The 24,248-nt window shown below is 39.3% G+C and overlaps 1 protein-coding gene across 1 annotated transcript in view; it reads left to right on the top strand.

Annotated features, from left to right (window-relative positions):
• Nucleotides 1-3,587: 3,587 nt before the first annotated feature.
• Nucleotides 3,588-24,248, top strand: part of smpd3 (sphingomyelin phosphodiesterase 3) — a 67,463-nt gene continuing 46,802 nt past the window's right edge. Inside the window, exon 1 of the mRNA XM_061036315.1 lies at nucleotides 3,588-3,807. The gene's annotated coding sequence lies outside the window, so the exon portion shown is untranslated. The remainder of the gene's footprint in view (nucleotides 3,808-24,248) is intronic.

Raw genomic sequence — 24,248 nt, forward strand, 5'->3', positions numbered from 1 at the left:
CACATCAATCCATCAAACCTCATCATCACAGGCTGCATGAGGGCCCCATCATGTGTGATACCACAATGACAGATGGGCTTAACTAAATTTATGCTTGCTTTGATGTCGTTAGAAAGACTACTCCGCCTCCAGAAGACCAGCCGCTGTCATTATCAGAGCAGATAAGAAACAAACCCTGCTCAGAGGGAATATGAGTGAAGCTGTTGGGCCTGAAAAACACTCATGTCATGTAGTTTGAACAGGTGCCAACTAGGCAAGGCGAGATTATATAAATTGCACATTTCAGCACTAAGGCAATTCAAAGTGTGTCTCACAAGACATCAAAAGCATCATGACAAAAAGAAAAAGAGACATTGAAAGAAGATGTAAAAAATCACCAAAATAAACCAATCACAGAGAAGATTAAATATAAAATATGTGTTAAAATAAAAACAATCAAGATCCAAAATAAAGAAATATGACATTATAGAACACAACATTCAAAATGAGCCCTTGGTCCATCACCCCCATAAGTGCACACTCACTGCAGGACATGTATGTGCATTTACTGCTTGTACAACAAGTTAACACAAACTAGCACAAGCTAACCACTGGTGTTTGGCCCCTACCTGTCCAACAGAAAGCAGGCCAACTCTGCTTCTGCTGGTAAAAGCCAGCTGGATGTTCATCCCTGTTTTGGAACTAGTTTAATCTGCTGGGCATTTTGACTCACTATAGCCTTGGTCCACCTAACATTTTTTCCGGGTAGAAAAGTGCTGGCTGTGCGCTCGGGAGAGCTTACATGAAGCGTTTGGTGCGCTAGGTGGAAACGGGGCCTAAGATTGTATATTCTCTTCTTTGCCGCTTACGTCAATATACGTTATGTCCGCCTGGTTGTATCATGATGAATTGTATCCACTCACCTGCAAGCAGTCATTGTCTGGGGGAAATACACCATGTTTTGCTTGTCTTTCAGTGTTAGTGCGCTGAAGTCCCTGACTACATAGTCTCACCTTCCCAATGGACAAAGTTTCACTTGCTGGTCTTGCCTAATTAAAATGGATTTTGCATAAAAATGCACCCTAGAACGTCTTCTGGATTAATTTGGCTCACAGTTTGCTCTGTCTTTGTCAGGCACAGCCCTAAGGTGCCCTGGAAATCCCACCAAAGGGTGCTGTGGTGGTGGAATCCATACACCAATTTGTTATCAACAATAGAGTTGGGACTGTCAATAATGGTGAACGATGCTGAAACTGGTTCCCAGCACATCAACAACAACTTATGTTGGCAGACGACACCAACATCGTTGGCTAGATTTCACACATATAGGGAAGCAGAAGGTTAATTAATTTAATTTGGGAGTGATGCATGGGGAACAACTTCTGCAAAATGTTAACCAAATCAAGGAGCTAATTGTTCAATTAAAAATAATGACACTAAAATAAATAAAAAATAAATAAATAAGTGCATCTTTAAGGTGCATCTATGACAATATTTTGGGATATGGTTAACAGATATATCATCACCAAAATGAACCATCATACTTCTGTAACAGATCAGGTAAAAAAAAAGTTAAGTTATATTGTGTTATCTCATCTATTGTTTTGGTACACTCTCAACTAAAGGATGTTGACAATTGATTCAGTTCAATTTAATGATGAGGATCATTACATTTCTGATTTCCTGTGTTTGTTAAATGGACTTGGTAAATGGACCAAGTGCTATAAGCTCAAAGTGCTTTTACACCGCAGGTCACACTTACCCATTCACACCCATTCACACTGATGGCAGTGGTTGCTATGTAAAGTGGCCATCACAAATAATTAATGTAATTCATACACATTCATACACCACTGAAAAAGCAGCAGGAGCAACTTTGGGTTAAATGTGTTGCCCAAGGTCACATCAGACATGTGGCTGTAGGAGCTGGGGATCGAACCCCCAACCTTCGGGCCACGGTTACTCCCAGTAATTCATGAGCCTCATGTTGAACCACTTGAACCACAGTGTAGGTATTCTGTTGTGTCTTTTGTCTATAGTTACACTTATTGTACATAGTTGTTCCGATTAAATGCTATTGTTGTATTACCTCAGTACATATTTCACTCCAAAATATGTACCTATCCTCTGGAATGACAATAACCCTCATCGAATCCATGGCTCCTTGAATCTACCCTTTACAATTACCAAGGTAAATTAATGTTGCTAATTTTGTGAATTCTTTTTTTACTCCAATGTTAATAAATGAGTTCCCTTCAGAATTAGAATTAGAGGTAAATAGTAAAATAAATATTCAGAATGTGTGAGTAATTACAGTTAATTGCTATGATTTACAGTTATGAAATGATAATTAGTAACAAGATAAGACTTGACTGACACCTTGTTGTTAATGCCTTGCTCATTGATGTCTTTGGTTGTTATTTGGGGTTGATGTAAAAAGTTGTAGATTAGATAAAAGGGTTGTAAAATGCATGAATCAATCAAGATGTTTGGACAAATTAGCTGTGCTTTTTTATGACACTGTAATAACTCATTAATTCCCTGCTCCCTTCTCACTATACAGTGAGTCGTACGTAGTGGACTATAAAGCGCACTTTTCGGAAAAATTTCAAAACATTTCGGACGCTACTCGCTCACTCACCAGCCGCCGACAGTGATGTCATTGTTTTAGCAATAACAACGGTAAATAACGGCATGCATTTCAGTAATAAAGTATATTATACTGAATGTATTTCCACAAAACATTTATAAATAATGAATAAATATAGAAACATATTTTGGCACCTAAACACATTCATTTGTGCTCACAGACTCGTGTCTGCCATCATCATTTGGACAAACTAACGTTAAACCGCAGACCATCTTTAACTCTTTTTAAAAACAGATTGATCCAAATATTCATTCAGTGTTCACACTGGCCGCTCCTGTCATCAGTCTGAGAGTCAAACGCCACTTTCTACTCGCACAAATCTTTGAAGCACAATGCATCATGGTATGTATTGTGATCGGTTGTACAATACTTTTCACAATGCGTTGTGGGATACGATGAGTGGACTATATAGTGGATAATCATAGTATTCGGACACGACTTCAAAATGGCGTATTCACTATGTCGTGTACTATAGTGAGTGATTTCAGACACAGCCTAAGTCTCTTAGAAATGTTTATCTCATGAAAAAAAAAAAACCTAAAGCAGTAAGCTTTTATAACATAGGCTACAACATAATATGTTCAAATAGTTAATACATTTTTATTCTGTGGCCTAATGACCTAATGATACAAGAACCCCACCCCCTCTCTCAATTCAGTTCATCAAGCTTTATTGGCATTAATGTTACATTTACAATATTGCACAAGCATCAAATAATAATAAGAAAAAATACAATAGTTATAAACAATGTTATATAGTAATAGTAATAATTATATCAACATAGAATAAATATTTCTTTACTATACAAATACTAAACTATACTATAAAAATTCTCTCTCTCTCTCTCTCTCTCTCTCTCTCTCTCCCATCGTCTTCCCAGAGGCGGTAACTAGATGAGTGGGCGTGGCGTCGTAGCCAGGCAGTGACGTCACTTGGAGCTGTTCAAATTGGTGTGGTGCTGAAGAGACAACTCTCCTCGCCTCTGCTCGCCGCTCAGTCGGTTCAGACAGTCGCTCGCTCGCACGCACGCTCTTTTCGCCGGCGCCCATCAGCTGGATTTCACCTCCTCAGAGCTCGTTAATTAGCGCTCAGTACGTGAAGATACAGAAACACAAATCCAAAACGAACAGCTCCGTTTGCACATCGTCTGAAGCTCGGCTGAGGGAGATTTACAACAAGTAAGTCGCATCTTTTGTCTATTATTCTCTGTGTAAATTGTCGGATTTGGAGGGGTAGTCTACTTACAACCTTTCCTGGGTTGATCGCGCAAATAAATAAATAAAGTGAGGTAAGTAGTAGCCCACAGATAAAGATAGGCTATTTCACTATTGTGGGTAATTGTTAGCCCGTGTGTGTCCACTGTGGCAAGGCTTCCAGCCGCGCCTAATTCTTACTCTGTGCCCGCCTAGGGTAAAACATTTGACTCATATTTGCATGATCCAATGGTCAGAGAGGCTCTCTCTCTTCTCTCTCGCACTCTCTCTCTCTCTCTCTCTCTCTCTGCCTTTCTCTTTCTCGCTCGCTCTATCTCTCGCTCCTTCTCTCTCTCTGTCTCTCGCTCTCTCTCGCTCTACAAACAGCAAATCAATGCAACTAAATAGAAAACACAAATCTAAAGCATCTCTCCTTGACTAAAGGAACATCCCATCACTATCCTCACACGAATTATTTTCACTTCTGTACTGTCTATGCATTTCCAGTGTGCATAGACCCACTGTGGTGGTTCTGTGGTTTTACTGGTTTAAAGAAAGAGACCTACTGGGACTGGCCAGTTAGGCTGCTGCATCACAGCTTGTGTGAAAATGTACAGGAGACTGTGATTCTGTTGGGAGTTGTCTTTTTTTATTCTAGACATTTAGGTGTGGCCCTGCTGGCCTCTCCCCTTCTCTCACTGCTCTTTCCCATTCTCGTTTTCTCATCTAATCTTATTGCAGCCTTCCTGTCTTGTTTCCTTCTCCCCCTCCACTTTTCTTCCATCCCCTTTTGTTTCTTCTATGCCTCATCTATTTGTATTTTATTTTTGTGTCATCCTCTCTCTCTCACCCTCTTATATCCTCTCCTTGCTCTCTTCAAACTTATCTTTTTCTCTCCCCTCAATCCAGTTTTTCTCTTCTCCTTTCCTTATTTTTCTTCCATGTGTTGTTCTCCTCCGTCCTCTTAACTCCTGCCCTTTTTTCTCATTTGTCTCCTCCTTGTGTTTCCCACTTCTCTCCCTGCTGTGTCCTTTCTTGATTCCTTCTCCTTCCCTGATCTTTTTTCCACCTCTCTTTTCACTCCCTTATTCTTTTCCCCCCTCTTTTTGTTTCCTCCTCTCAACTCTACTCTCTATCTTTGCCTCCCTCCCACCTCTCATTTCTTGAATTCCCCACTCTCACCTGAATAAGGGTCCTTCTCTCCTATTTAATCCCTCTCTGTCGTCTCCTTCCTCTAATGTACTTCCCCTTTCATGTTTTCCTCCTACTTTCTCTTCTATAAACTACTTCTATTGCCTTGGCTCTGTGTGAAATGCCACGTATCAGTTTTATTGTCTCTTTTATCCATTCGGTTTCCTCATTCATCATAAAACAAGAATCCATCTACTTTAGGCATGAATACTTTATTCGTTTTATGTTTCAGACTCACGTTTAATACAGTAGATTTTAAAAGAGGTGCTTTAATCCAAGAAGGAAATACTGAGATATACTAAATTCGGTTCCCAGTATGGATAATGCAACTCAACAGCACCTTTCATTTAACCCTTCCTGCTTTATAAATGTCTACTTTCTTTACACACACTTTCAGTCTATCATCCAGTTTTCTGTGGCAAATGCTTCTACTTACAACAACATTAAATATAGGGAAGCACCCGACTCAGAATTTAGACAGCCAATTAGAGGATGTTCGTTGTGAAGCTTATATTTGTTTGTCATGATTCAGCACCGCGCCAAACTCCTGTACCAGCTGATATGAGTCTCATGTTTATCAGATTCTCCTAGATATTCAATCATTTTAATTACATTACATCTATCAGTTAACAAGAAGGATGACTCAGTAAAACTAATGTTCAGACTAAAATAAAAACGTGCATACAGAGCATCAGAAAGATAGAAGATGGAAGATTTTAATAGTAAACTCTATTTGGCCTTGAAGTGTTTTAAATACGTCATGTGTTTGTTAAGGAAAGAGGGATATTTCTGTTTTCAAAGTCCTTGAAAAATGAACACTCGAGATTTGTTTTGAGACTATGTCTGCTATGCTGTTGCTCCTTCATGATGCAGGTTCAAACTAAAAGTTCTGATATTAAAGAGGACATATTAAACCCCTTCTCCACCTTTTCAAACAGTCCTCTGTGGTCTAAATGAAACATCTGTGCTGTGCTTTGGTCAAAATATAACATGAATCAAGCAGAGGAGGTTTGTGACCCTGTATAAACCAGCTCTCTCAGAACGCTCCGTTTTGGTGTGTGTGTCTCTTTAAATGCAATGAGCCCCCAATGAGTTTTCCCGGAACATCACTCCTCTGTAGCGAGAATAAAAATGGCAGACCTGCGCAAAAGTTTAGTTCTAGGCTGGGGATGGAGTCTATGGGTGGAGATACCAGGGGAGAGGAGGGGATTTTTTTTTTTACCAGAATCCAGCATGTGACATCACAAGTTGAGTAAATTTGAAACAGAGCCTTTTTCTCTGTGTTGTAAGACTTCTGCAGACTACAAACAAAGGACTGGATGGGTTTATTTCACATTTTATGGGTCAGTAGACACTCAGGTTACCCAAATATATGTTCAAAAACACTTTAAAAGAGGATTTTTCATAATATGTCCCCTTTAAACTGAAAGGTCCAATTGACTTTTATTCTACTCCTTGACATTAGGGGGGCACTTCATAGACACAATAGACATTACAGACCTCTTTGTAAACAGACAAGGTAGAAGTCGTTGTAATAAGTAAACTAAACTTGTATGTTAAGTTGAAGAGGAGCCCTTTAACTGTCAAATACATGAAAAATGTTTTGATTTTAAAATGTTTGAACCCCTTATTGTTGCTCCCTTATGTTGACAACCTCCACTAATTCAACTTCTATTTATCCATCATAATTCAGATTACAAGATTTTTAACAGGATGCTGTGGTGACAATCGTGTCCTTGTTTGCAGAATACAGCAATTGCCATATGGATGCTGAAGAAGCTATTATCAATTAGACTAAATGTATTTTACAGAATCGTTTGAACTTGTCATAGGTCTCGGTGAGGTGCAGAGCATCTGGGTGCTCACAGGGTGCAGCTGGAGCTGGCTGTGCTCTCTGATGTGAACACATCTTGACATTTTAGCACACAGGCAGATATGTGAAAGGTGACATTGCTGACATCTTGACAGGGCTGCAAAAGTACATGATATAGGTTTTGAGTGTTCATGAAGGGTCTAAATATAAGTGGATGGAGAGCCACTTGGTTTTTTTTTCTTTCAGTTTATAGCGTAGTCAGTTCTTCTGCCTCTGGCTTTAGATCTGGGCCTGTAGCCAAACACTTCTCACATGTACCCAATCATTGCTGTATTAGAGTAATCCTGTGCAAAATACAACATGTTTGCCTTTGATTCTGGGATTCCTTCAATAACGTTCTTGGCTTAGGACCAACTTGCCAAAAGAGGCAGAAGGCTTCACAATATGTCAAAAACTTAATCTTGAGACTATAACCTTGTCAGACTGGCTTACATGACATCTCTTCATTTGCCAGCTTGATTGGTTTAATCATCACCTTCTGTAAGAAAATGTCCTATTAAAAATGTCATCTAGAGCTCTTTGATGAGCCTGTTACTGCTTGAATGTGTTTTCTGAAGTGTGGGGTTTCTGGTTGTGTAATTTAGCAAATAAAAGGCCTGATGTCTTTATTAATCTCAGTGGATGATGAGAGATTACAGGCTCAATATCTTAAAAAAAGGCATCTGAGGCAAAAAAGCATTTCATTCAAGAATAAACATTATTCTGTGTGATGGGCTCGGGGTATCGATTGATGGATGGATTCATGTAGCTTGGGTTTGTGCTGTACCTTTAAATCACAAAAGAGAATTGCAGTTTAGTTTTATCTGAGCTGAAGGTTTTTTTTCATAGACCCCCCACACACACTGGCCTTTCTGTTGTTGGAAAAAAAAAAAAGGTCAACCGCCAACCCTGCTCTCTATCCACATGCTCCAAACAGTCCTCTGGATATCAGACTGGGTTTCTGTTCATGACAGAGCAGGCAGGTGGCTGAGTTGATCTGGCAGGCAGGTTGGGGCTCCCCCGCAGGTCCTTGTCTTCAGCGACACCTGATAGTACAGGATCTAGTTTCTCTACCTGAATGCTGTCGGATAAACATCAGTAACACTCTTTAATAGTTAACAATGTACAGTACTGTGTAAGATGGAGGGACTGTAGTTTTAATAGACATTTGTTAAATGATTTCCAATCATCCCAGAGAGTACTGACACAGTTGTGTTGTTTTTGCACATGAACAAAAGTCCTGAAAACTTCCTGAAATAACAGGTCATGCATGTGTGAACACAAAGAGCTGTATTTATCACACGACTTTACACAAAATGTTTCTAGCCAACCCCATGGGTAAAGAAATTGTTTGCACGAAGTTGAGATCAGCCGTCGCGAGAACTGAGCAGGAAACATTCAGGAAAATTCACCATGAGTGATTAGGACGGGATTATGTTTATAACCTGCAACCAGTATGCAACTGGTGCGATCTCCGCATGAATATAACAGCAAAAATTGTCATCAGAGCATTTGATTTAGCCTTTTGTGAATAATAGTGTCCAGAGTGTGAGCTGGTCGGCCTTGGATCAACTTATATATAAAAATGAACAACTGTTCAGTCTTTGACTTTGAATTTATGTTTGTGACCTGACTTCTGTATTTTTCATACATGAATAAATTACACTAGAGAGAACCCACAGCATCATATTTGTACCATATTTGAAGGGTTCAGAGTAGGAACAGTATTAATATGTAATGAATTGAGGAGAAAAAAGAAGAAATTGGTCAAATGGCTTGGAACTCCCCTGAACTCTTTTTGGGTATCCCCATATCTCCTCAAGAACTCTTCTGTCTTCAGTTAACTCTCAAACCTGTTCGTAGACAAGCAAGTCCACCACCAGCCACATGATGAGCAAATCACCCACTCTCGGCCACTTCTCCATGATGCTGAACTTCAACAGGGATACTGTGATTGTGTTTCGTGTTTGCATGCTGAGACTTCAAACTGTAAGGCTTTGATAGATTGTCGCAGGCGCTGGAAAGGCTACATTTCCTGTTAGATACAAGGTCTGGCAAACCCAAACAAAACCCAAAGCTGCCACTTACAAAATAGTTTGTGGACACACTTTGTTACCTTTTGAGGCATCGAGAGGTCTACAGCAGAGATGAGAGACTGGTTGTGGACGGCAGAGTGGAGGCCTGCTGTTTTTGAATCAGCCACTGCTAACCTTTAAAGATGTGTGATACCTGTGGGACTCTATGCTTTTCATTTCAAACTGTGAAGAGACAAACAGGGTGTGAAATGTGTCTGCTGTGGCTGACTCTATCAAAACAAGCCTTATTAGAATCATGTCACATGAGGATGGCTTTGAAATGTTATGCTCTGGGTCAGTCTTTGTTTTTTCTCCTCTATAATGCTCAAATCCCATTGGCTGACACAAAACAATGGTTAGGACATTTAAGTGAAGGTTAGAGCCTGCATTAACCTCATCCATTGTGACCTTTCCTGTATAGCAGATCTGGATCCCTTTTCAACTAAAGTTTTAGCAGAACATTATGCATGCACGCTAACGCACAAAACAGGAACTTCAACTTGTCAAAGCAATAAGTGTGTGTAGAAACCACTCCAGGTCCATGAATGTCAATTACTGACATACCCTGAGAGCTCCTCTGTTGCTGCACAGATAAAAACAATGTTTTTTTTAATTCAATTCATAGAACACTGTGTTAATCTCGTCAACGAAATAAATGACGAAAATATTCGTTGACGAAGGTCTTTTTAAATTAGTCAACTATGACGATGACGAGACGAAACTGACGAAAATGTGACGAAACGAAAACTACATTACAAGTGAAGATTATCACGTCCCCCCTCAGCTGTTCTCGAAGCATTGTAAACCATAGCATACTTCATCAAAGGTGTGCGTGTGTGGTGAGTGCAACAATGTGCAGCCTGGAGCCTGGAGCCTGCAGGTGCGTGAAGCCCCGCCCCCTAGAGCTTCTGATAATAAAAATAAAAGCTCGCGTCTGATTTTGTTGACTAAAATATCTTAAATTTTCGTCAACTAAAATGATGTGCAATTATAGTTGGTCACTTATTGAATAAATTAAATCAATAACAAATGACTAATATCTGACTAAATATAAAATACATTTTCATCAGGGGGCCATGACTATGACTAAATTAGAAAATGGTGTGAAGATTAACACTGATAGAACAGCATTTCATCTTAAAATGCTCCTGCCATCAGGTGTAGCTGCAGATAATGCAAGAACACAATTTATTGTGCAAAGCAAAAATCTGTGGAACTCCCCTGCCTCTCATAAGACAGTTTTCCACTGCCTGCCAAACATGGCGATCAAGGTCTGGTGACATGGAGTCTGTCAGCTGCAGGCTGAGCAGATCAGACAGGCAGACATGCCTCTGGGATTAGCTATTTCATGAGGATTGTCTCTCTGATCCTCTACGTTTTGTCAGGACGGCCTACTTACGGCCACATCTGGTCAGCATGTTAATTCGTTTTATAGTGAACTGTTGGTTGGGGAAAAAAATTGCTGGAAAAAATGGTCTAATAACTAACTTATTAAAATCAATACAACAAAATTCAGAAAGAGTGAGGAGAGGGTGAGAAGCTAAAGCTACAGTTAAAAGTGAAGCATGTGAAGGTCTTTTCTTCATTTGACAATAGTGTATTGGATTACATTGTCATTGTCCAAAAACTGAGTGGATACATCTCTGGAGCTGCGGTCTGGAGGTGTTAAGCCCTGCTTGACATGAGGACTGGAGCTACCTTGAATGTACCTACCAACATGTCTAAAGCGTACACTTATTAACATGCACCTCTAGGGAAATGTGAATATGATTTAGAGCTATGGGGGAGTTAAGGCATTCTGGGTTAACAACATTCAGTGGAACAGGACTGCTCAATCTCGTCCAAAACCTGAACCTTTGTTTGACTTATTCTTGCAGCTCACTTTCTAGCAGGAAGCACTGAACATAATACAGTAGATAAACAGTTTTTTTCAAGAATAGCTAAATCACATGCCTCCACATAAAGTTCCTCCTTCATCCAGTTTTTATTGTAAGCTATAGGCTAAATATGCCCATGCAGTCTCCAGCTCACAACAAACACACATATGTGGAGTGTAATCATATTTTGTTGTCCATTTCTGGTAAAAAAGCAAATCATGAACAAACAATGTTTTTTCTCATCTTTTCTTAACTGGTTGACGTTTGTTTACTATTTTCTTGTCATTTGAATTGTGATACCTGAATGCAACAATGACTTAGGCTTGTTCTGGGAACTTTTTCTTGGAACCCCCCTTCCTTCTCACAAGAGGTTTACTGAGAGGTTTTTAAATGTAGCTGTGATGAATTAAAACCCCTAAGTCTTCTTACATTTTGGAAAATGAATAATTGATGCCCAAAATAAATGGAACCCCTCTGGTGCTGCGGGGAGTTACCATCATTATAGTTGATAATAATAATTTGCCTTGCAGGTCAGTCGTGTCCAGAAATTAGAAAAGAAAAGTAAAGCCGTTATATGCTCTGATGTCAAAAGAACGCACCCAATCATTTTGGTGTTTGCCCTTGCTTTGTGAATATAAAATTTGGGACAAAGCAGTAGAGACTAACCAACATAATGAGTTGGACCTCAAGGTCAGGGAGTGTTCCAGCCTAAGGCTGTGTTTAGCATGAGGAATAGATACATTTATATATGCATGTAGATGGACTATATGATTAGAGAATATGACTACTGCAGCCCTAATTAGACCTTGTAAAGCTGATTAGAGAGAAGACCATGTAGCACCATTTACTTGCCATCTCTCCTCCACCCTGTTCACTCTCTTCTCTCTCATTTCTGCTAAGCATGGACCTCATGGCTTCATCCTACCATCATGTGGGTGTGTGTCCTTTACATCTCTCTCTCTCTCTCTCTCTCTCTCTCTACCCCATCTCTCTGCCAAACTCCTATCTTCTCTGTATCCTCCATCTGTCTAACTAGTTCCCTACATCCACTCAGGCTGCCATGTTGGCGCAAGACCCTGCCAGCATGGCAGCCTGGGTGGATGTCTTCTAAACTCTATAGCTCTTGGTTGTGCATTGTACAAAGAAAAGCAATGCTTAAATGCTTAAAGCTCTATTCTCATGGGATGTCATTTTGGCTAGAGTTTATTTTAGCTTTGGCAAATAGCTCAAAGAACATGATAGATGTTTCAATCCTGATCCTAGTCAAGTGTGTTCTACCAGGGAGATGAAAGACAAAAGCAGCCGTGTTACATGTGTCTCTTCTGTAAATGAAGACTTCACGTTTCATTTAGTCTGTGAAGAAAATAAGAAGTTTGTTACAAAAAACTACCTAGCAGCTCATCTTAATATGTAAAAAAAAAAATTGATCTGGAAGAAAGACTGTGTGACTTTTTTGATCCAGTAGATGTCGCCCTTGAAGAACCTGCATTAAATCAAAACAATCCGTACTGAATCCTCCGCTCTCCTCCAGCGAGTCCAGCGTCACACCTCCAGCTCTTCGCATGACGGAGTCAATCCCAAGCGGTGGATAAAATTGTCCTTGGCTTGGGCAATTGCATTTGCCTGGCCTGCATTGTTGTGTTAGCAGGCTAATGTTCGCACACTTTTAGTAAGCTAGTAGCTTCAGATTGCACATGAATTTACAAGGACCGACTGTGATCTAAAAACCCTTACGTTAAATTAAAATAAGCAGTGAGTATGTTATCCTTCTTTTCTCTAGCCCTTGACTAAAACAGCTTGTATAAGAAGTGGAGGAGCCGGCCGTCCATGTAAACACAGCTGCAACAACAACAACAGCCAGAGGAGCGCTTCTCACTCATTGTTAACAGTGATGACTCAGCGAGATATTTACATAAGATATACTTAATTTCTGCTCACTTTTATACTTAAAAAAAGATTTTTAGTTGATTTTTTATGTTTTTATTGTAGAGTAGGAGGACAGTGGATAGAGACAGAAACTTGGATGAGAGAGTGGGGAATGACATTAGGCAGATTGTTGACGTATAGATACAGGGGGACTACAGCTTTTGAACATGGTGAACACAATGGTCAGTAACCGCTTCACATCATAAACAGTTGTGCTGCACAAAATGTGACTTTTAAAAGCCAAAAATAATCTACAAATTTGTACCAGAGGTTGCCAGATGTTTCAAAAATCTTTTTTTCTGCTGCCATCACTGAAGGCTTATACATTTGAATAAAAGTTGTGCTCACACCAACTAAAGCTGCTGCCTTAGAATTCCCCAGCTTTATAGAATAAAGCTCACAGGGGTAAGCACACCTCCAGGATGACAGTGGGGGGAAGTAGCAAACAATTCTAAACATCTTATAATGGCTGTTCACACAGAGAAGGAAATGTAGAAGCTCAAAGCAAAGTAACAAAAAAAGAAAAAAGAGGAGAGGAGAGGAGAGGAGACATTACCAAGGTCACCGTCCACAGCAGGGACTGTAAGTGCACACATATACGCTAACATAGTGACTACACATTAACCTCACTTGTGCTCTGTGACACATAGAGGAGATTATATAAATCATCGTATTCGTCATACATTCAGTAGTAGACTACACAAACACTCATACACACACACACACACACACACACACACACACACACACACACACAATCTCTCCTCTCCCGTCTGTATTATAAATCGTTGTTATAATTATAAATGTAACCATGAGCACAGGGGAGAAGAAAAGGTACTGTGACCGCTGGATGAACTGGTCCCTCCCAGTCCTGCTCACTACTAATGCTGTGTCTGCATGTGGGTGAGAGTGTGCTGCATGTTCATTTTCCCATTCTTTATCTTGCCAAGCTCTCCAGCTATCCAGAGCATGGCAAGGCAGCAACCCTGTAAACTGGTTTTAAATGTTACATTCTGCTGATTTATAGACTGGCAGAACAGAGAAGACAAATGAGTCCTAAGTCTAAAAACATGACATCTTTCATCTCTGATTTACTGCTGAGAAGATCCACAGCATACAAAACCTCAAGCCACATTCTCATAAAAGATGTTTGTGTGATAAATCATCAGTGACTTCTGTTTATGCAAGTGGAGGATCTCCAAAGTCTACTGATAAGATCACAGATAGAGGAAATACTGAAATAAAGGATAGATCTATGTGGTCAAAGACGGCTCCCGTACTGTTGTCTCTTGACTTTTTGATCTGATACTGACAGTTTACATTAACCATGAAAGTAAACAACAATGTATATGGTAGACTTGTTGGGGTTGGAGAAACTATGTTTGTTTGTGGTCCAAATGTTTAACAGCAGAGCAGAGTCATTTCTACTAATTGTTTTTTTTATTTTCAAACATTTCGTTGATTGGTTACCATTTGTGCCGGGGGTCATAAATATGCCTTTTCCCACTTAGGAAGAGGTCAGCAATCCTGTCTTTCAAGTGCAAATTATTATTTATTGTCTAGTGTGCACATTGGTGGCGCACATCATGCAAGTGAATGCTAAATTAATAAAAATGTGTTATTTAAAAATATTTACTGTTAAATTTGAGATATTTGGTGAAAGTAAGGCTACTACTACGGACAGCTGTGGCTCAGTTGGTAGAATCGGCCGCTTTACATAGAAACCTCTGCCATCATTGTGTGAATGGGTAGGTGTGAAATGCGGTGTAAAAACGCTTTGAGTAGTCTGAAGAATAGAAAAGTGCTATACAAGCTCAAGTCCATTTACCATTTACCATTTAATACCCCAACATGCCTAGGGACTGCAGATGTAAACTAGCTCAAAGCTAATTCTGGTACAATAAATCAAATGGCAACTTTTATGTTTAATATTGTACGTGGTCCCTTTGCAAACAAAAAAAATTCAATGAAAACATTTTTCTGAGATACGTTGGGTGGGGTTGAGTTAACTTAAATCCTTACAGGAGAAGATCTTTCATCTTTGAATGGGGTGCATAAGAATCAGCCTTCCTCCCCACATAAAAAAACATTACATGCAGTCCTTAAGGAGAAATAAGTTCTGCATTTTGTCCCGATAAAAAAGTACGACATTTGCTTTAAATTAACCAGTTTTCTGAATTTTGAAGTGTAATAGTTGCTTAAATAACCCCCCATGTAAAAACACAAGTTTTTGTTACTGTTACTTGCTTTACTTTCCTCTGCCGTGATTACTTTTGCAAATGTAACTTTCTTTTTTGGGGTGGGTTTGCAGAAGAATTTGGAATGGAATCCCTTCCTCTCTGTAATCCAGCTCAATGAGATTGGCATGAGCCATTTTTAAACAAGACTGTAGTCAATTTTTAAGAAACATGTGCGTCCCTGTAAAGCTACATTTCAGCTGGACAGCTGTTCAGTGTGTGTGTGTGTGTGTGTGTGTGTGTGTGTGTGTGTGTGTGTGTGTGTGTGTGTGTGTGTGTGTGTGTGTGTGTGTGTGTGTGTATTTGGGGATGAAGAGGGGGTTGGTTTCCTGCTTGCTGTTGTTGGCATGTCAGTGTGAAACGACTGTGTGAGCATGGAGAGATTATGTTTCCACCGCTGGTTCTGTGTTTATCACTGCTGAGAGTACACAGACAGGATTTTAGTTTGGTTGAGTTAATCTTCCTGTCTGAGGTTTATATTTAGAATCTGTGCGAGTGTGTGTGCTGTCAGTCATTAACCCCCTTCACCTGATTAACTCAGAAACACCGACATCTTTCGGACTATTTTTGATTGTTTTTTGGTATTGTGATAATGGTATACACATGTCAGCATGCAGTTATAGTTGTGTTGCCAGTTGGCCTGCCCTGGAGGTGCCCCCCTGTTCTTTCATCCACATCTTCAGGGCGGAAAGAGGTGCTTTGGGTGGAGTCCTGTATGTCTGTCAGATGTGGTTGGTGAAACTGAACCATATGGGTTTAGAAATTCATGCAGAACTGGCCACACTCTGATAACGGGGATGAAACTCAAACAAATGGGTACATGTGAGGACCACACTGTGTCATTCTGGAGCTACACACACAGTCTGTCATTACCTGCATGGACTACAGGCCTTGTTCTGACCTCAATGAGCGAGTGTGTGTGAGGATGAGAGAGGAGCGGTGGTGGGAGAGAGGGCGAGAAGCGGCCCTGTACGGTAATTAGTGAGGTGCTGAGGTTAAAAATGACATCAAGGCATGGTGGGCTGCAGCTCTGTGCTGCATGTTAACCTGATTTTCCGCTTCCTCCTCATTCTCTATTCTATTCTCAGCCTTCTATGTGGTGGGTTCAAAGTGTTTTTATTGATGAGTAGATTAGAAATGTTAAAAATCTAACAGAGGCAGCAAGTGCAGCTGGCAGCATTGATTTGGTGGGGTACAAAATAGACTCAACAAACAGAAGGAACAGCGACTGTATGGAGCCAGACCCAGTGTCATTTGGCCACAGCCGACCTGTTGCTCAGTCAGTCAGACTACAGCCACTGCTTTAATAGGTTGTCTTACCAAGTTAGAACCTCTTACAGACTAGATAAGGGTAGTCAAGACACACAGATGGTAAACTATTAAAGATCTGTCACCCTATAAAGGATTATACAATTTCGGCAATCAAATTTATATCAAGGGTACTAAAAATTAAGATGTGCTCCAGTTGATAGCTTCAACCAGCAGCATCAAAACCTGATTTAATGGCTGCAATATAATATGTATCTGCAAATCAAAGGATCAAAGTATGTTCAATGAAAATGTTGGATTTGCCTCTGACAGGCTCAGATGTACTATGGGGTTTCTGACAAAAAAGCTAAATCTGCTACAGAACAGAATTTTGGTTAAGGTGAAATCTCCTTAACAGATGGGTGACGTCACTCAGGCTTCGTCCATTAATATTTACAGTCTATGGCCGGCACACTAGTCCTGCTTCTGACTCATGCGTGAATCTACTATTTGGGCTGCTAGTAGATCTCTTTGCATTTCAAAGTGACATTTCCTTTTGTTGGAACTTAAAGTTATGAATTTGGACATACAGCTTCTTTTGTAATGCTAAGAGAATATACAGTTAGTTCAAAAGTGTTAACGATTTAAAAAACGCAGCCTTATAAGTTTATTTTGGGGCTTTTTATGCTTTTACTTAGAGATAGGACAGTGGATAAAGTAACAAATCAGGGAGTGAGAGAGTGGGGAATGACATGACACAATTTGGATATTTCAGCCTCCAGCCTCCGTACATGGAGCACGTGCACTAACCACTACTTTTGGACATTAGAAAATAATATAAAATATTTTAGATACTTAAATGTTAGTTGTTAAGAAGATATGATAAGTTTGGTGCTATCTCTGCCTCTGCCAATTGTGTTTTTGACTCAAATGGCGAATTTAATAAATATTTCAAGTAATGTGCATCTTAGCGAAATATTCTAATGCATCCTTTGACTTTGCAAAACGTCCATACTCAGCTTGTAGTCCAGAGCTTTCTGATGTTAACTTATTACAAATTCATTCATCACAGGCTCCTGCCTCAGTCAGCCGCAACGCGAAGCCAATATTACGCATGTGCAAATAATTATGTGGGAGCATTATAAATAACCAGTGCCCCGCTGTAGATCACAGGCAGAACCAGCAGGATTAAATGGTACATGAATTCTGACGATTTAAGTCTTTCATCCAAACCATTGAATTAAAGTCAGCAAAACCAAAACACATTTCACACCACATTTACAAAAACAAAATTCATGATAACATACAGTGAGACAAGAATGTGGGTTTGTGCTACAATCAATCCTGAAAAAGCATTTCATGAAAGTTTTACTAACTAACTCAGTCAAGCTTGTTTTATTAATTTATATAGTTGTATGCATTGTGGTTGAATTTTCAGAAATCTCGGTTTTCAGTCGACATATTTCCTACATTTACCTCTTAGAAAAGAAAAACACCACACTCTTGAGATCGGTCATATTAGAAGCTGCAGCTTAGCCCAAAGATTGTTTATTTAGTCTTCCAGCAGGCTGACAAAGATAAAGGCGAGACAGTTGCACAAATGTGTTGTTCAGAGATCAGCATAATGTAATCTTTAATAAGCTTTCTTTATTTGGTCCCATGTTACTCATATAGGTCTGTATATTAACTGCTGAATTCAAGGCCAGTGCTTTTTCCCTGCCACATCGTTTGCTCTTAACATGGTCGTAACATCAGATGAAGGCAAGGATTACAGAGCATCCCAAGATTCATAATTCAAGATGACTTTTTTGGTGCCTCAGGGAAATTTGTATGGGACATGAAGTAAGGACATAAAAATAAAACAGTTTGAGGGCTTTAGCAATCCCATTGCAGTACAGGGTGTAACATGCAACCCATATACACTTTACAACACAATCGCATGCCTTCACCAAGTGTTTTGTAGCAGTTCATAGAACATACGATCTCTATGTAGAAGAAGTCACATCACATTTCAGTGTCTCTTTCTGTGTTACGTAATATTCATGAAAAAAAAATCATATTTCATGAAAATCCTGGTACATTTCATTCCTCTGAATACATTTGAACTGAAGAGTAGGATGAACCTGCTCAAAAGATAAATCCAAGCGTTAATCTTCAGCTCAGCAAGCTCTTAACCTGTAATACTTCATACATCCTTGTCATCCCTGTGATGGCATCAGGGTGCATTAGAGAAACTGCTTATATCTGACTCACTTAGGTCAGTTATAGGTTATTTAACTGTAGGGTTCATTTCAATGGTACAACGCAGTAACTAGTGTTGGTGAACTACTATATTATATTTCAGCATTTTAGGAAATATTATTATTTGCTTTCTTGGCCATGAGTTAGATTCCAATTTTACTTTTGTGCTAGAACCAAGAAGGCCACTAGCTTAGCTTCTGCAGTTCATTTCCCACCTGCTTTCAAAACAGTTTGGTAAAAAAAGACTAAGGGCCTGATTTATGTATTGTGGCCACTATAGCTCCATTAATTGTACATCAAATCATGGGATCCGTCTCAAGGTCCAATTCACAAAGCTAACGCGCTAATGATAGCTTGGTTCTGTGCAAAGTGAATAAATAAAGGCTTAAAGAGCAGCATTTTATTTGCATGGCTAAATAAAATGTAAAGTTATGTTGTGATGAAAAATATATACAGTCTATAAAACATATTATGGAACTAAAGACGTGTTCGCACGTTTATTTTTCACTTCAGACAGAGCCAAGCTAGCAGCTAAGCAACTTCCTTGGTACAACTTCATATCGTACAAGCACATTTCGATGCATATTGGTATCTTATACTTTAAGAAGAAATGAGTTAGTAAATGCAGACATAAAAGTGTCAAAGTGTTCTGTAACATTGACTTTAAAGTTAAATGCTGTGTCAGTTAATTCTTGCGGTAAATCTCTTTAGCTATTACTAAAGATACCAAAAGATACCAACATGTACAGCATTCTCTGTATGTGTTGGTATCTTTTCACTTCATACCATACTTTTTTTAATTCATATGATTTGAGTCTTGGGTAGTTCTTTTTTGCACTCGTATGTCTCTTCCCTTTCATACAGAAGATTAAGCCTAATTTAGTCTTAAACCAAAAAATGTCATTATTAATCATGAACATATGATTGGTACTAAATTGAGATGGAAAAGTTCATTTCATTTTCAGTCTCTCTGTCACTCATCAAAAACACTTACCTGTGTTTGCCATGGCCTGAACTTTGGGCTGTTTCCATAGCAACATCTACCACACAAGTGACAACGACATTCAGTCGGCTCCTGCCTTTCCTCAACATTCACCATTTATATCCACCTCTGCACCCCTCCTTTTTCATTTGGTATTCCCATCACCATTCCCTTTAGCACCTCTTGAGTTTGAGAAGTTAGAAAGTCTGTCCCTCATTTAAAGTAATTCCTAATTTGGGGGTGTTTAGGATTTAGCTTCATCATTGTTTTTATAGCTGGAGAGTGCTTTTATTAATTAAAGATCCAATCATTAAAGGATCAGTGGGGAGGGTACCTGAATCCCCTCCAGGTATTACCGAGCAGAATTAACTAGACCTGTATAACTGATACAAACAGTATGCAGCAGACGGGGAGTGCTGTCCCGCCTGTAATAAATAATAACTAGAACAGGAAGAGGCTTTGGTTGTCAAGGGGGAGATCTGCACAAACAGAAGCAGTAGATACGGTGGGAAAGTGGTACAGTATGGTTGTGTTGGTTTTTCTTCAGGACCTTGTCCAAGAGTGTCGCAATTTTTTTGTTTTTGATAGGAGAAACCCTCATTACCTGGGTTGTTAAACTGAACACATTAATGGGGTCAGCATGAATACTTTACAACCTTGCTTTTTCTTCTGGGACAAAAGTGCAAACCCCAGAGTCACTGTGACCAGACGAAGTTGCTCTCCTTTTTGATGGATCAATACATCAAATACAGAACTCAATGAATTTTAAATGTGTTATATTTAAGCCCCAACCCTTAGAATCTTAATGGTAATTCATATTTTCTCATTCAGAATACTGTACTCAACGGTGATGATGACATATGACAATAATAGAGGCGGAAGTTCACATGATGCTTAGAACTAGTGCAGAGTAACTGTCAAATGCCCTGGGTTTAAATATGTTTGGGGGATCAGGCCTGACAAATTACAGTAACAAACCATACATTTATTTCTTTAACAATTTTGGTTTAGATAAAATCGTTTAAAAAAAAAAGGTGCTAAACTACAGGAAACAGGCAACCAAACCAACACATCTTGAAATGTGGTCCTTGCTTTACTTTAACGTTCATATTTTAATATTTTACCATAGACGGCTCCAATTTAAGGTTTTGAAAAAAGCTAGGTTGAAAATTGTTTTGGTCTTGCTATTTCCGAATAGTATTTCTTTATTTCTGTACTCGTTTCTTCATCTGCATACACGTGTGTGAAGCAAGTCATGAAACATCCTCAAATAAGTTATCTGTAAACATCATCTCATGGGGTGGCTTTTAAACTGCAAACCTCTTGAAGGGACATTTTGTGAGTCGTGACAACACATTTTGCATGTCTCATAACACTGCTGCGTTTATCAAATCTACACTGAAGGAATGGACAAAGTCAGTCGGCATTTGCGTTCATTTCACTGCTGATCTCCATCATCATGGTAACTCTAATAGAGAAACACATTGGTATATAGTTTGGTTGGGTGTAAACAACAAAACTGCTTGGTTAGGTTAAGAAACAAATCATGACTTATGTCAAATAATAAGGTTATTTACTTAGAGGCAGCCTCACATTCATGCAAACACTGACCTTCTTGGTGAAATGTTGCCTATGTGTCTGCCCCATCGATCAGCCCTGACCTACTCCCTGGGTCACGCAATCATGACTCAACATGAGTAAAAACTAAATGGTGTGAAAAGCAATAATATCCATTGTGCAAACATTTCAAAATTACTTTGACTTTGGCATGTAATTTATACACCATTAGAATGCGGCTGTGCATAGATTTATGGAGCCTTGGGTTAAAAAAAAACATGGAACATTTGCTCAAATGTCTCACTTCTGTGTGAAGGAGAAGTTGGAAGGTCTGTTTAAACATCCCACTTGGAGAAGGACATTTAACTTTACTGTTCAATCAACAATTGAAGAAAATTCAGGGGGGGAGAAGGGCTGGCTAAAAAAGTCAAGTCACTGTGGACTACGACAGTCACTTTTGTGCATCAGAATATAGTATACAGTAACTTTAGTTAAAGAAAAATACCATTAATTACAGCCTGAGTGAGTCTCACAATCATGGTACTGTAAGGTATTGTAATTACAGGTCATGATACTCTGCACTTACAAGGAAACATATGGATGATTCCAGCAAGACTACCATTCTCATGTAAGAGAGAGCAGCATGTTGTACTGAAAGTCGTTGTTTTCTAAATCTCTGCTACAGAAGTGATGACTACAAAATAGCACATATCTATGGACATGTAACCCCAATGAGAGAGAGGCTAAGGTAGGGTCATATTTCCTGAGAATACAGAAGCAACCCTAAAACTGGTGGGAAGCTTTTCAAAATAGTCATGAGGAATGACAAACTTGTTCTGGCCACTGAGTTGTAGCGAGCACAGATATATTCCATTTACAGTTTGTACTTGTTGCTCTGTTTCTGACTATGTGCCTTTCTATTTTCACTTCAAAGACAACCACTTTCCCTGCTGGTTTGGCAATAGCAAATACAAATTTCCCTTCGCAGCGCAAGAACACTGTGTGGGAACGCATTTCAGCTTTTTTTCACTTGAAAGTTCAGCCCTTCACAACCTGTCAGGGAGCTGTAAAGGCTGAGTTCCTGTGTGAATTTCTACCATGTTCGTGGTTTTCATCTGACATAGAAAAATATGACCTTGCTACTGGGCGCACGCTGGTGATATGACCACAGGCAGTATGTTTTCTAATTTAGGCCACATGATGGTAGGTTTCTGTTTTTTGGCTGCTGGAACAGACAGCCAAATATAATTAAAGTCTTAGGTCATCAGTAACGTCGAGGAAGCGGCGAACAGAGCGAGAGCTGCTTGTGAGTGGAGGAGTGCCCATGTGGCAGGTTGATCTCAAACACATTCCCATGGTCTGACTCGGGTTGTTGTTGTTCTTGTGTGATTGCGTTGTAACAGCAGCACAAAACAAATGTAGAGCAAATCAATGCTGAACAATCTATATTGATGTGTCTACAGGCAGACCTCAGAGCAGAGGAAAGTGTGGGAATATGGTTTTGACTAATTTTTCTTAGTGTGTTTGTACATGTGTGTGTGTTCGCAGATCATGTGTATGTCAATGCCCCGGTCAAGTATTGATGTACACAGAGTGAAAACGCTTGTCTGACTGCTTTCATGTCGCCATGCTTAGTATTGGTTGTCTGTATGTTGGGGTGTTTGTGTGTTTGTTCATGTGTGTGTGTATGAAGGCTGATACAGGGGGGAGGGGACAGAGGTCAGAGTTCAGTAGGACAGGAAAGCATGAGATTGAAAATGGAGGGAGAAAAAGAGAAGAGACAAAGCAGGAATAGATAGGATAGATATGTGGGAAATAAAACAACAACAAGAGAGGATATAATATATTAAAATGTATAAAATGTGTACAGACTCATGTATGAGATGTTCTCTCCACATATTGGTCCATCTGCTGCTGTACTGGTACCATCCAACTACATGTTTCTCTACTTATTATTTGCTTATGCATTCAGCTGGTATACAGTATATAGGATTTGTACTCGATACAAATCTCTGCAACCATCTGACGGAGGATCTACAAATATCATACATTCTGTTTATAGCAACCAAAACACAGAGAGACAGCAGCAACATGATTTAATAATCTCAGGTGTTTTTCCTGTTTTTTAATCTGCTATAAATCCAAGTGAAATTCAACGATGGCTAACCACTATGACTTGTTGATCTGCTGTAATTTTTAATCGAGGGTACCTGCATGTTTGCTCAGTTACAGAAAGATGTATTATTAACAAATTGGTGGAAGGTCAACAGGAAATACACATAGTATGAATGAAATAGAAAGAGGCGGCGAGTGAATTTATGGAGAGAGGAGAAGTTTGTGTTTGAGGCAGGAGCAGAAGATATGGAGTTTGATGACCATTATAAAGTTTAAACGGTAGAAAACACAAAAGAAATTACATCATCAAGTTATATTTATAGTCATAATGGTGTCATATAAAGAAACAACCAAATGAAAACAAGGTTATACAGTGTTTCAAATATTTTAAATGGACAATATTTATGGTATGATTTACTGTTTATTTGTAAAATAATAAAAAATAATCTGGATGACAGGTTAATCCAACTATCATTTAAATCCATAAACAGTATTATGTAAATGTATGAGCGCTTTGTAGCCATTAATCCATGAAATACTCTGTGTGGACCCCAGATCCCAAAATATGTACTTGGGCCACTTGCTGTTGAAGCTGAAAAGCCCTGATATAAAAGATTCTGCTGGAGAGAAAAGAAAGAGATGAGGGAGGCAGATTTGAATGCAGACCTTGAGACCTTGATTACATGAATGTATGCATGTAGAACTTGGAATTTTCTCTGAGGGCAGCTGCTTCATTAGCTTAAGTTACATTACAAAAGTTGGTAATGTAAAATACTTTCATACCCCATATATTGTCCTAGATGAGACTCAAAATGGTTACTGATGTGGATGTTGGTAAAGTCTGTGACTTTCAGTTTGTTGTGGTTTTTTCTTTTGTTGTGTTCAACAGCCACTGCTCTGCTTTACATATGACTACAAATCAAATAAAGGCTACATTTCACTGTATGCGTCGGACTACAAGCCAGTGGCCTGTCCTCTGTCCTGTCATGTAATATTGAGCAGACTGGTGCAACACTGAACCCTGTCATTCTGAGGTATTGATCCACCACGCACAGTCTGCTCTGGATTACACAGAACAAACCCAGCAGCAGCAGCAGCTATGCACACATTCACACATTGATGCAA

The sequence above is a fragment of the Labrus mixtus genome, chromosome 4 (assembly GCF_963584025.1).
Source record: "Labrus mixtus chromosome 4, fLabMix1.1, whole genome shotgun sequence".
Taxonomy (NCBI): Eukaryota; Metazoa; Chordata; class Actinopteri; order Labriformes; family Labridae; genus Labrus; species Labrus mixtus.